General features: G+C 40.5%; 1 protein-coding gene across 4 annotated transcripts in view; it reads left to right on the top strand.

Annotated features, from left to right (window-relative positions):
• LOC137300506 (histone-lysine N-methyltransferase EHMT1-like) overlaps positions 1-13,672 on the top strand; it is a 149,593-nt gene that overhangs the window by 38,971 nt on the left and 96,950 nt on the right. The window contains exon 1 of one of the 4 annotated variants that reach the window (XM_067969606.1): positions 8,776-8,889. The exons of the other annotated variants lie outside the window; for them this stretch is intronic. The gene's annotated coding sequence lies outside the window, so the exon portion shown is untranslated. Of the gene's footprint in view, positions 1-8,775; positions 8,890-13,672 lie in introns of those variants that run through there. 4 annotated transcript variants of the gene reach the window in all.

Genomic DNA, 13,672 nt, shown 5'->3' with positions numbered 1-13,672 from the left:
TCCCTTCCTCCTCCCTCCCTTCCTCCTCCCTCTCTTCCTCTCCCTCCCTTCCTCCTCCCTCCCTTCCTCCTCCCTCCCTTCCTCCTCCCTCCCTTCCTCCCTTCCTCCTCCTCCTTCCTCTCCTCCTTCCTCCCTTCTCCTCCTTCCTCCCTTCCCCCTCCCTTCCCCCCTCCTTCCTTCCGCCCTTCCCCCTCTTCCTTCCGCCCTTCCCCCCTCCTTCCTTCCTCCCTTCCCCCCTCCTTCCTTCCTCCCTTCCCCCTCCTTCCTTCCTCCCTTCCTCCCTTCTCCTCCTTCCTCCCTTCTCCCCCTCCTTCCTTCCTCCCTTTCCCCCCCTCCTTCCTTCCTCCCTTTCCCCCCCTCCTTCCTACCTCCCTTTCCCCCCTCCTTCCTTCCTCCTTTCCCCCTCCTTCCTTCTCCTTTCCCCCCTCCTTCCTTCCTCCCTTTCCCCCTCCTTCCTTCCTCCCTTTCCCCCTCCTTCCTTCCTCCCTTTCCCCCCTCCTTCCTTCCTCCCTTTTCCCCCCTCCCTCCTCCCTTCCTCCCTTCCTCCCTTCTCCTCCTCCCTTCTCCTCCCCCCTTCTCCTCCCCCCTTCTCCTCCTCCTCCTCCCCCTTCTCCTCCTTCCTCCCTTCTCCTCCTTCCTCCCTTCCCCCTCCCTTCCCCCCTCCTTCCTTCCGCCCTTCCCCCCTCCTTCCTTCCGCCCTTCCCCCTCCTTCCTTCCGCCCTTCCCCCTCCTTCCTTCCGCCCTTCCCCCCTCCTTCCTTCCTCCCTTCCCCCCTCCTTCCTTCCTCCCTTCCCCCCTCCTTCCTTCCTCCTTCCTCCCTTCTCCTCCTTCCTCCCTTCTCCCCCTCCTTCCTTCCTCCTTTCCCCCCCTCCTTCCTTCCTCCCTTTCCCCCCTCCTTCCTTCCTCCCTTTCCCCCCTCCTTCCTTCCTCCCTTTCCCCCCCCTCCTTCCTTCCTCCCTTTCCCCCCTCCTTCCTTCCTCCCTTTCCCCCCCTCCTTCCTTCCTCCCTTTCCCCCCCTCCTTCCTTCCTCCCTTTCCCCCCCTCCTTCCTTCCTCCCTTTCCCCCCCTCCTTCCTTCCTCCCTTTCCCCCCCTCCTTCCTTCCTCCCTTTCCCCCCCTCCTTCCTTCCTCCCTTTCCCCCCCTCCTTCCTTCCTCCCTTTCCCCCCTCCTTCCTTCCTCCCTTTTCCCCCCCCTCCCTTCCTCCCTTCCTCCCTTCCTCCCTTCTCCTCCTCCCTTCTCCTCCTCCCTTCTCCTCCCCCCTTCTCCTCCCCCTTCTCCTCCTCCTCCTCCTCCTCCTCCTCCCTCCTCCTTCCTTCCTTCCTTCCTCCCTTCCTCCTCCCTCCCCTCCTCCTCCTCCCTCCCTCCCTCCCTCCCTTCTCCTCCCTCCCTTCTCCTCCCTCCCTTCTCCTCCCTCCCTTCTCCTCCCTCCCTTCTCCTCCCTCCCTTCTCCTCCCTCCTTCTCCTCCCTCCCTTCTCCTCCCTCCCTCCCTCCTTCCCTTCTCCTCCCTCCCTTCTCCTCCTTCCTCCCTTCCCCTCCCTTCCCCCCTCCTTCCTTCCTCCCTTCCCCCCCCTCCTTCCTTCCTCCCTTCCCCCCCCTCCTTCCTTCCTCCTTCCCCTCCCTCCTTCCTTCCTCCCTTCCCCCCCCTCCTTCCTTCCTCCCTTCCCCCTCCCCCCTCCCTCCCTCACCACCCACCCACCTCCTGGCTTTTATAAATAAGGGGGTAGAAAGCCCTGGTTAGACCAGACCTGGAGTACTGTTTCGTTCTGGGCACCGCACCATTGGAAGGATATATTGGGCTTGGAGCGAGTACAGCATAGATTTACTGGAACGATACCTGGACTCCAAGGGTTAAATTACGAGGAGAGATTACACAAGGTAGGATTGTATTCCCTGGAATTTAGACGATTCAGGGTTGATTTGATTGAAGTTTTCAAGATATTACGGGGAACTGATAGGGAGAAACTATTTCCGCTGGTTGGGGAGTCTAAGACTAGGGGACATGGCCTAAAAATTAGAACCATGACTTTTTCAGGAGTGAAGTTAGGCCACACTTCTACAAGCAAAGGGTGCAAGAAGTTTGGAACTCTCTTCCGCAAACGGCAGTTGATAGCTCAATTGTTAATGTTAAATCTGAGATTGTTAGATTTTTTTGTTAACCAAAGGTATTAAGGGATTTGGGGCTAAGGCAGGTACATGGAGTTATTTCACAGATCAACAGTGATCTCATTGAGGCTCGAGGGGCTAAATGGCCTAGTCCTGTTCCTGTGTTCCTATGTTCAAGTGCTCAGTCACTCTGTCCCTGATAGATTCCAAAAACATCACCACAACTGACGTTAAACTGATAGGTCTGTAGTTTCCTGATTTCTCCCTCCCCTTTTTAAATAATGGAGTGTCATTTCAATTTTCCAATCCCAAGGTAAATTCCCGAATCTAAAGAGCTTTGGAAAATTATGACTAACGCGTCTGCACTATCGTCACTTTGTTTCCTTTAACACCCTAGGATCGAAACCGGAAGGTTCTGGAGGTGGTGGGGTTTATCTACCTTTAGTCCCATTATTTTCTCCATTACCATTTTAAAAAACTTGTATTAAATCCAATACGTTCACCCGTTGACTTATTTTTAGGTTTTCTCGTACCGTTGGTATTTTGTCTCTTCCTCTACTGTGGAAACAGAACAACAACAACTTGCATTTATATAGTGCCTTTAACGTAGTAAAAACATTCCAGGGTGTTTCACAGGAGCATAATCAGATAAAATTTGACCCCGGGCCATGTAAGGAGACGTTAGGATAGGTGACCAAAAGCTTGGTCAAAAAGGTAGATTTTAAAGAGCGTCTTAAAGGAGGAGAGAGAGGTGAAGAGGCGGAGAGGTTTAGGGGGGGAAAATACTAAAGCTTAGGGCCTGGACAGCTCACTCGAGCCTAACCAACCTTGTATGCTTGTGGGATCAGTTAACTGACAGCAGTAAATCAGAATGTTGTTTGTAGTTATGCTTTATTTTGTAATGTTTTATCCAAGCAGGCAACTCTTTTGTAGATTATCCTTCACTTAACCACTCATCAATTTCTTCTGCTACCATGAGCAGATTTTGCTGTTTGGTTTCACCGCTTTGTCATTGCCATGTCAGATACAAAGTATACAAGAATGCCACCTCATTATTATCCATTATAATTTGCAAACCAAGTCTTTATTCTCTTAGAATACTTGTGTTACCTGTTCTATCTTGTGATCATATTGTAGTCCTTCGAGACTTGCTGCTCTGGTATTTGAAATAAATAGTCTGGATGCAAATGACCTCTGGTAGGATCTGAACATATTGGTTTGAAAAGTCAATGTATAACATATCTATTAATTTTGATTCTATTGCTTTCATTCTCTTTCGGCATTCCCAATTTAGATTGGGTTACTCGAAGTCATCCATGGCTGTGTTGCAGTGTTATTATTTATAACAGTACCAATCTTAAATCATCTTTTCACAGGTGTGTCCAAACTGTGGCTTGTGGCCCACACCCCTGAGCCATGGCAATTCAACCTTCAAAGCCCAGGCAAATCAGACCTGTTTGTACTTAAACTTCCTATTTGTTGATTTGTCATGTTTGAATTTTGTGGACCTTGAATTTGGGTAAGGGCGGTTGCCAAGTTCGACATCAGAAGAGCAAGATCTGTTCACATCAGGAACTTAAGGTACATGTAAATTAATGGTAAATTGACTTTAAACTTGCCAAGTGGCTTCCAAGTCACCGTGGTATGCGCACCTGTGTGGCCCACAAAAATAGAAAGTTTTGGACTCCCTTGTCACTTAGTATGTTGTCCATATCCTTGATATGTCCAGGGAGTCTGTAGCAGACTCCTTTTGTCCTCCATCTGTTTGTTGGTTCATCCAGTCTTGTTTATTTTAGATCTTCTCTTAGGATATTAAATAAGCATCCTTAAATTCCAGATTATTTTCAGCATACTTTGGTACCTCCTTTTCTGCTTCGTCCATTCTTCTGGAACATCCTGTACTCCAGTATATTGAATTCACCCCCATCTTCTAGGGTGAGCAATGTTTCTGTAATTCCCATAATATCATTATGCTGCTACATACACCTCTCACTGATGCAACTTATTCCTAATGCGTCTTGCATTCAGCTTTATCGTAGACTGATTTCGTTTAGAAAATGTTCTTTGCTGAAACTAAATGGAACGAGCAAGTCTTATTGGATAAAATAAGTTGAAAGTTTTGAATTAAACAATATTCACATATGTAAAAATATGATGGTTTAACAATTTAAGCCTTAATAGAAATATTCTGGAATCTTTAGAGAGGTTAAAATGAACATGTTCCATATGGGCTTGTGTCGTCAAATACTGTTGTAAAGCAGATATGTTTGGTGTGATTGGATTTTGTCCTTGGCTAATTCTAAGCTCTACTTGCTCAATGTGTTTCTCACTGACCCAGTAGTGACATTCGATGGAAGTAAAGAATTGTATCTGTCTCATATTTCTAAATAATCAGTTTATCTTGAATTTCAGGACCTTGCAAGGCATGTTGAGGATATTTTTTCTTCAATAAGCTGAGTTTAAAAGAAATTACCAAAACTATGTTGAGGAAGGAAGGTTTTGCATTGAATTAGATGGTCCCTTCCAGTGATATTTGAGAAAAACAGCTCTAGTATATCCTATTGATGGGTGACAATCTATAATCTGAATGATGAATGAGCTGCTGATTCAAGTCATTAAGTGCAGCTCAGGTGCACAGGCAACATTATCTGCTTTAATAGTGGGATTCAGCTATTGCCTCATGGATGGCCAAGTGAAGGTGGAGGTAAAGCTGCTGGATTTTTAGACTGATGGCCAGGAAGACCTGTCTTTCACTTGGCCTTCACGCTAGCTGCTGGTTCAACTCTGGCTACTAAAAATGCTGCACTGGCAGCAGTGCAATCTGAAAACATCTTTGCATGATGTCATCACGAATGTGAAATCAGGGTGGTGTCATTGACATTCATTTTGTGAGAGTGCTCTGAGGCTGCTGTTTCAAACACTTCACCTGTGGTATAAAAGGGCTTATAGATCCTAAGAGAGAGGGGAGAGCTCGAGATTCCAACTTGGGTTACATATTCACTTCCATGCCCCTCTCACGTAGTTTGCCAAATGGTCGTAAAGCAGAAGCTGTGGAATGATCTGTTGTTGGCTTAATAGTTAGCTGAGCCAGAATGAAGAGTATGAATGCTCAAGGAGCAATAATGGCTGCTGTTATGGTGGAAAATATAAAATAGCAGTAAGTGTATCAGTAGAATGGTGAGTATAAATTGTCATGTCATGTTATATTTTATTCTCTGCTTTGGAGACAAGAGCTTTATTTGCATTGAAAGGGGATTATGAGGATAAAAGAACATTAAATGTATTTGATTTGTTGGTGTCATGTTGATCCAGCTCTGTACACCATGATTTTCTTTTTTTTTCTGTCAAAAAATTGTTGAAGGTGGCAAGGCAGGTTGAGAAAGCGTTTAAGAAAGCATACGGGATCCAGGGCTTTATAAATAGAGGCATAGAGTACAAAAGCAAGAAGATATGATGAGCCTTTTATGAAACACTGGTTCAGCTACAACTGGAGTATTGTGTCCAGTCCTGGACACTGCACTTCAAGAACGATGTGAAGGCCTTAGAGGGGGGGGGGGGGCAGAAGAGATGTACCAGAATGATTCCAGGGATGAGGGACTTCAGTTACATGGATAGACTGGAGAAGGTGGGGTTGTTCTCCTTAGAGCAGAGAAGGTTGAGAGAAGATTTAATAGAGGTATTCAAAATCATAAAGGGTCCAGGCAGAGTAGATAGAGAGAAACTGTTCGCATTGACAGAAGGGTCAAGAACCAGAGGGCATAGATTTAAGGTGATTGGCAAAAGAATCAAAGGCAATTTGAGAAAAAACATTTTTTGCACAGCAAGTGGTTGTGACCTGGGATGCGCTGCCTGAAAGGGTGATGGAGACAGATTCAATCATGGCTTTCAAAAGGGAATTGGATAAGTATTTGAAGGGAAAAAAATTGCAGGGCTATGGGGATAGGGTGGGGAAATAGGCCTCCTTCCGTGCTGCAACCATTCTATGATTCTAAATACTTTTTTTGTCCTCTAATAATTAATTAACCGTCTTGCTAATCCTCCACAGAACAGAAGTTTCAAGGCACTGTAGATCTCTTTTTGTCCCCAAATTTTCTTTCTCCATGCTGAAGGTGCTGTTTGACCAAGTGACCATTATTTATACGTTAGCCTCTGCAGTGTGTACTGGCAGGCTATTTTTTTGTAAATGGCATCTCAGGCTGGGGTTGAGGTTTTTCTCGCCTAAAGACCGCAAACATACTTTCCAATAGAGATCATTGGACTCAAATAGGAGCAGGAACCATGATTGACCTTAGTCTTCCCAAGCCTGGGATTGCGAGACCAATTGTGACCACGCTGCTGTGTCAGCTGATAATAGCCAATTCATCGCACACCAGAAATCAAATTTAGGGCTTTTTGGTTTGTGTGACTTATAGCAATGCTGGATGATGCCATTGCTTACTAGGCTATGGGGGAGCATGTACAATGGATCAAATCAAAATCCTTAGCTTAAAAGGAGAGAATCCTGCATTTTATTAAGTTGTTTGGGTGAAGAATTAGCCCTGAAAGTACAGGAATGGACGATTGAACAAACATGGACAATTGTGTTGTTTTCTTCGCCCCCATTCACCCACCAAAAAAAAAGCTCTTGGGCAAAAGTACTTTTCTTCACAAATCATGCAATTAGGCTGCTAGAGGCTGCCAGCCAACCCCCCCCCCCCCCCCCAAACCCCGATCTTTCAGTCTAAGAAGTACTGCAACATATTGGTCAAATTTGAGCAGCTTTCCATCTGCTCTAGCCTTCAAATGTAAGGTGAGCACATGTGCTAGGAATTATTATCGTTGTTGCAGCAAAATAGTACTGTGCAGTGACAGCATCTTTGAACATGACCAGCATGCCACAATGAAGCTTATGAAGAGTGAGCAGAAAACTATTCTTATGATTCCATAATGAAATAAAACAGTGCCTTAAAATGAGTAAGAGATATTGTATTTTAAAAACCTCATCTGTAAACAGTGGCTGCTGGAGGCTTTAGGATTTCTGTATTTTTGAGCCAATGCTTATTGTGTTTGGAGGTGCAGCAGATATGGAGATGCTTATTTGTGTTTCGCCAAAGACTTGTAGTGAAGCTTGCTATTAGAATACAAGCATCAGCTTCAGATGTAAATACAATTTGGCTGTTGCTAACCTGTTTATGCTGTATATTGAAGACTGTACCATAAGTGTCGGTGAGTGCAGTTGCTAACCAGTTTTGGTCTGTGTGTTGACAAGACTGTACCATGCATACAGGGAAGTCAAATTATAGTATTAGTGTAACATTCAAGGAAAAAGCTTATAGGCCAACAGCTCTGAGGTTTTGTTAATGTTATATCCATTGACTTATTAAAATGCCCAATCTTTGCTTACAGTGTTGTAAAATTGAGCAGTATTCTTAAATTTGGCCTTTTTCTTGCTTTTTGTGTAGTACTGTGACAAAAGGCCAGTAAAATCTGGTAAATTTTGACTTTTGAAAATATAAGGTATTTTAAAGGACATCTAGTGAAAGAATTTTTTTTTGATTTCACAAACATCCACGTCTGGGTTATATGGGCCAGTTCTTGGGTCAACTCGCCTTCTCTCAGCTGTTAAGTCTCCATTTATAGGAAGAGGTGAGGCAAGTTATTTTGATATTTTGAACCGTAGGACTCCACAGTTCACATGAACTAGGGAAAAAAAATGAAAATCACGGTACATTTCGGGGTGAGATTTTCAGTGTTTTTTTCCTTTGCAAAGTTATTGCGTTGTGGTAATTAAATAGTGTTTTGAAGCAGTGGCTTTAATTTTTGATATTAGAAGAATGTTAAACCTTGATGTAACTACCTGTCCTTGCTGGAACTTTCTTAAGCTATCAAAGTTAATATCATTGTGGCAATTGGCACCTGTGCCCGATTCCAACCATTACAGACAGTTGCAATTGTCTGACCTTTGAGACATGCTGGGTGATTCTGTGGGTGCAGGCTGACTGCTGGCCATTTTGCAACAGCAGAAACGGTTAACCTTTTTGGAAGAATGAGAGCAATCTCTTACGGGAGTGATAACTATTTTGAGTGTGTTGGCAGACCTTTTAGGTTTAGTTTATATCAAAGCAGCGAGAAAATGAAACTGGTTATTAAATGGGACCATTAAGTCCAACATTTATTTTATTTCCCCAACTCCTGAGACTATGGGGAAAATGTAGAAGTGAAGGGAAAAAATAGAATCCACTGAAAAATATGCATCTTTGATGGTCCTCGCTATGACACACTTGTACTGCAGACTACATAATACCTTTATAAAGCTTGGTACATCAGAAGCTGTTAATTGCTCCTAAGAAGAATTAGTGTTGCTCACTAAGCACATAGCAAGCCAAAGAAATTCATATTGATGGTGTCACCCATTCAAATGTACCTGGTAGTTATCTTCCAATTGCATGCTTCATTGAGTAGAATCTCATATAGTATATAAGCAAAAGCCTAGAAATGTAATTTACTTTAACCCTTAAAGTAATAACTGACAAAATTCCACCATATTTTTTTAGTACAGTTACAGTAATGGTGCATAATATAGAAGACTAAACTGAAGAGCTAATCGAATATATTTCTTATAATTGATTCTAATTTTGTACTTTTTTTTTGGATGTATTGCAGGAGTGCTTCTATAGTCCTCCAAAGTGTAGTGTTGCCAAGAGATTGAAACCTAAAACAAGCCAGAATATTTTCTGATTGCAATCCTAGATTTTGATCGCAGAATTTTTAGCTCACTGAGCAGAATTGGTAGAGTGCAGTGGTAGGTAAGTAATAATAATGTGCAGGAATGCTATTTTTTGTCTTCATTCTTGATGCAATAGAAGATTTATTCGACTGACCTATTAAAGTATTTCATAACATAGAGTTGTACAGTATACTTGGTAGCAGTGTCAAATTTGTGGTCCAGACCCTTTTGACACAAACAAGTTTGTATAAATCCTTGTCAAGTGATAGTAATTATAAGGTTGGTTATTGGCTTTAAAAAATGGCATTTTGTTTCCTTCTGTCGATTGCCACTCTGTCAATTTCATATTTATGAAATAAACGTAGTTTAAAACTGCAGCAGAACCCCCTCTCGATCTTCTGAGGAATTTGTAAACTTAACTGCCATACTAAACATGTAAATTTTGTTTCCAATATATTCAAATGCAGCAGTTAATAGATTATGATTTCAGTTGAAATAAAATGAAAATATTCTGCATCAAGTTATGACTTGTTTTAATACACTTGAACCATTGTTGGATGTAGAACTGCTGTAATCAATATCATGATTTTACACTCGATCCATTGTATCCTAATTGAAAGTTATTTTGAAACCATTTTCTATTTATGAATAATGCAGATTCTCGTGTGCCTTAAAAGAATCTTCCTCAAATTAGGTTTTGTTGAAAGTAAATTGTTTGGCTGCTTATAGTGTCTTCATTTTTGCATCTTTACATATTATAAAAACCCTGCACACCTAGGAGAATGAGGTATTTAACAGACATTTTAAAGTAAATGCATGCAGCTCTGTATTGGGATACAAAATACTGTCATCTAGGATTTTGCATATTTTCATTCTTGTTGATGTAACACATACGGTAGCATTTTGGATAAGTGCCATAATTTCAAACTGTCTCCTTGCTATCAGCATAGTACAGTAATTAGGAAGTATGAAGTATTGTTGATGTGCAAAGATTGCTTAGGCTACCAGCAAGAGAAATTTGAAAAGCATTTCTCAAAAATAGAGAGTACTATTTCGCTGACTCTTGCATATAATTCTGCCCTTTGGGAGTAATTTTTCAACCTGCTTAATTCTTGGTTAATTGAAACTGGAACTTGTGCAAAATAAATTGAATCCCCAATTTATTGTCACAACTGATTCAATTCCAAATGATTGACCTTGTGTCTGTATGCAACTAGTATCCATAAATGGCTGAATTTTCAAATACAGTACTGTAACTGGTCTCCATTGAGCATGCTCACTTCAGTGAATTGAACCCTGTTGGGAAGCTGTAGCATTTGATCACAATTCTTTGAATCTGAGGTAAACACTGGTGATTTTATGAAAGGAAAGGCCTTGCAAATTGGGTTAGTACCATGTACTGAACCAGCTAATTTATTTGTGTTTTTCTTCATAAATGTGTATTGCAATAGCCTACTGGCACTCATGTCTTTTATCATGAAGCAATTTTTATCTTTGTCTATGGATTTTTGTACAGGTTTGCATCTACTGACATTTATAAGATAGCACATTTTATGTTGTCGATGCCACCATTTGGCATTTGACTGACTACTTAGTACTGTAATTATGAAAGGCAATGAATAGATGTAAATCCTGTGGAGCAAATGAACAAAATTTGGCATTTCACTGTTGCTTTCTTTGACATGCTTTTATGAATGAGGATTGATACACTGTCAAAAGAATTCCATAAATTGACACATTCAATAATTGGTTGTATTAGCAGTACAGAACAGTGAGGTGTTAACAAAGAATCTTGACGGAGATTTTCTTACCAAAGGAAAGGAAAACGGCTTCAGTATTTTTAATAAGTGATAATGAAATGGTTGTAATCATGATGTAACAGTAATGTCTGGCCTGCAGTGCTTGCAACATTATGCATTATGATGTTTCATTTTTTTAGAATGGAGAACATTTTCCCCTTCTCCTTTTCTTCTTTGTCTTAATTTACATATGCAAACTGTAATGCATGTAATCTGTGCTTGCAGTTATACTGTACTTTTATATCAAATTTGAGTTTGATTGTAAAGTAACACCAATTTTCACTCAGTTATTCTGCCCAATGGTTATTGTGCAATTCACTAAATGGTTGCCGATGACTTCCCTGGTGTGTTTTTGTAGGTTTCTAATCATAGTTGTAGTTTATTACTAATTATTGAAATCAAGCATCGTAGGACTTTATAGCAATATTGGGCTGCAATCAGATTTTAGAATTTGGGGAAGTCGTAGGGGATACAGCTGGGAGACAGAGGGTTAAGTCAATTTGCATTATTTAAGAATTTGCCTGTAGCAGAAATGGGAGAAAGTATTAATTTTATCAGCTAATTGAAACATGTTTTTGGAACTGATGGAGGTGTATGTGTCATGTTTCAATTGGGCATTTTAAATATGAATTCAGGTTTTGTCCTCTATTGTGTGAACTGAGTTGTGCAATGGCCTGGAAAACTGTTGTTTCACATCTGGGACCTGGATTTAGATATAACCGGAACAGATTAGTGTTCTTATTTTTTGATGTATTTATAAACTGTGCAATATGTTTTGGGCTGTCCCAATCCAGATATCAGCACAAATCTGCTGTACAATATTGCCCTTTATACAAAATTATGAACAAATGTGCCATTTATGCAGTCTTTAACTACCCAGAGCATTTTCTACTTCTAGTACAGTTCCAATTTGCAAAGGATACTTTTCCAAATGATTTGCCTGTTTATTGTTGGCCAGCAGGCAGTTTTTTTTAGGGAATGTGGCTACAGTGAAACAATCTTTTAAAATTATTTTCAGATTATCGATTATTAATATGCTCTATATATTAATAGACTGTTAATTCTCTTATATCTTTAGCGATAAAATCATGCTATCTGTTAGACTGTTGTCAGTCACTCTCTAACTTCAACGTTTCAAAAAAAAATTGTTTCTTCCCCTTTTCTCTCCTCTTCAAAAGGCACTTACTTTTCCTGGGGTAGAGTTCAATCAATGGTGTCAGCCTCCAGCACCATCTTCATATGTAAGCGTGGACAGTGAGTGCTGACAGTGGGAGCATCACAGCCGTACCTGATTCTGGCCTTGCTAACATCCACACAAAAGGACTTTCCAGGATGAGTAACTGGATAGTGCACAGAAGCAGGAACCCTGCTTTATTTTCTCCTCCCTCGTCCATGGGTGCTGAAGCCATTTTTAGTACCCAGCTGTTACCTTGGCTGATACTACCTAACTTTGCACAGGTAGTGAATCACACCTCAAATACATCACTGCCCTGTGACCCTACTTAAAAAGTGCATGTGAGGAAGGATGAGACTTGCTTGTGATTGCCTAAATTCATAAAAAATTGAATCACTTTTGTTCATATTCCCAGAATTGGTGGGAAGTTTTATGGTTGAGGGCGTTGTTCATAGATTTCATTTTCAAGGCTTCCTCTGCATAAACATAAAATGGTCCAAGATTCAAAAGATTACACCCTTAACTTAAAGCTTAACATGACTAATTCAAGTCCAACTGTAGTGAGCAGCTCCTTTATAGGATAAGAATTCACAGACATTATTACACAACATAGGTTACATTATGCTGTTAACTGTGATTGTGATGTGAAACAGTGGCTTCAGAATATACTGTGTTCATTTTTTCTTGCTATTTTGAATCTATTTTGTTTGAAAACAAATTTGATTACAGATGAAATTCAAAATTTTATTTGAATCCTATTGTACTTGTCGTTCATCTTGTGAGTTGTATAGGTTATGTTTTTGCTTCACCCATCATAAGTTATTTAGTTCTACTTTTTCTTGTATTCGACACTTATGAACACAAATTTTGTATAACTAGATTTAGTATTGCACATTCTGTTTTTCAAGGATTTTAGCCATGGTTAATATTGAGATTATTGTATTTCATGGTTCTTAGTGATTTCATATATATATATATATATATATATATATATGAATTTTTATATATATAAATTAAGCTTAGTTCTGGGTGGGGGAGCAGGTTTGTAAGCTTCGTTGCTACTTTACTCAACTAAAATGCTACATTTTTGCCATTACACGTGATCACTTTTAAAGAAATTGATGCATTTTATTAGCGTACTTCATCTGACATTGGGATAAGGAAGTACAAAATTACTCCATACTTAAGATTCCTACCTGTGTGGCAGTAGTTGTGTCATTCTGTACCTAGCAGCTGAGGTGACAGTTTCTTAAAGAATTACTATATCTATTTTGCTTCAAATTTCATGTACAGTGCTTTTAATGTTTACAAATTTTATGGGGCTATGGTGTTATATTTTAAGACTACTTGACTTATCTACTTTCAATAAAGCACAACAAAATCCTTTCCTGGGATTGAATTGGAGAATTTTAAAAAATGTTTTGCAAATTATCTTAAATGACTAGATTTTCACAGCAAATTTATTGAAGTACAATGAGCTATGTATAATACTGTAATGAAGCAAATTATTTGGAAACATGTGGTATTTTCTACCACTCTATCTCCTTTTTATTATCTTCAAAACCAGATCTTCCAATGAATAAAGACGGATTAGTCAAATAAGATCTCTAGAAATTAATACGTCTGATTGAGCTTCACCCAAGAATGATGTATAGCTGATTTTTAAAGACTGGAAGCATGTATTTATTTTCATACTGAGTTCTTTTGCATTGTAGTCTTACAGATCCTGGTTTAAGCATTCTTCAGTGAAATTTTATATTTCCAAGATTTAGTTGCTTGTTTCTACCTGAACAATAGCCTAGTATTTTCAGTTCGAAATTTGGTGTATTCTGAACAGTTTAGAATTGCCAAGAGAAAGATGTATTTTTGTCTGCATGATCCTACCTTTC

This window comes from Heptranchias perlo, chromosome 31 (genome assembly GCF_035084215.1).
Source record: "Heptranchias perlo isolate sHepPer1 chromosome 31, sHepPer1.hap1, whole genome shotgun sequence".
Classification (NCBI taxonomy): domain Eukaryota; kingdom Metazoa; phylum Chordata; class Chondrichthyes; order Hexanchiformes; family Hexanchidae; genus Heptranchias; species Heptranchias perlo.
The sequence above is the reverse complement of the archived record's forward strand: the minus strand, read 5'-3'. Positions and strand labels throughout refer to the sequence as shown.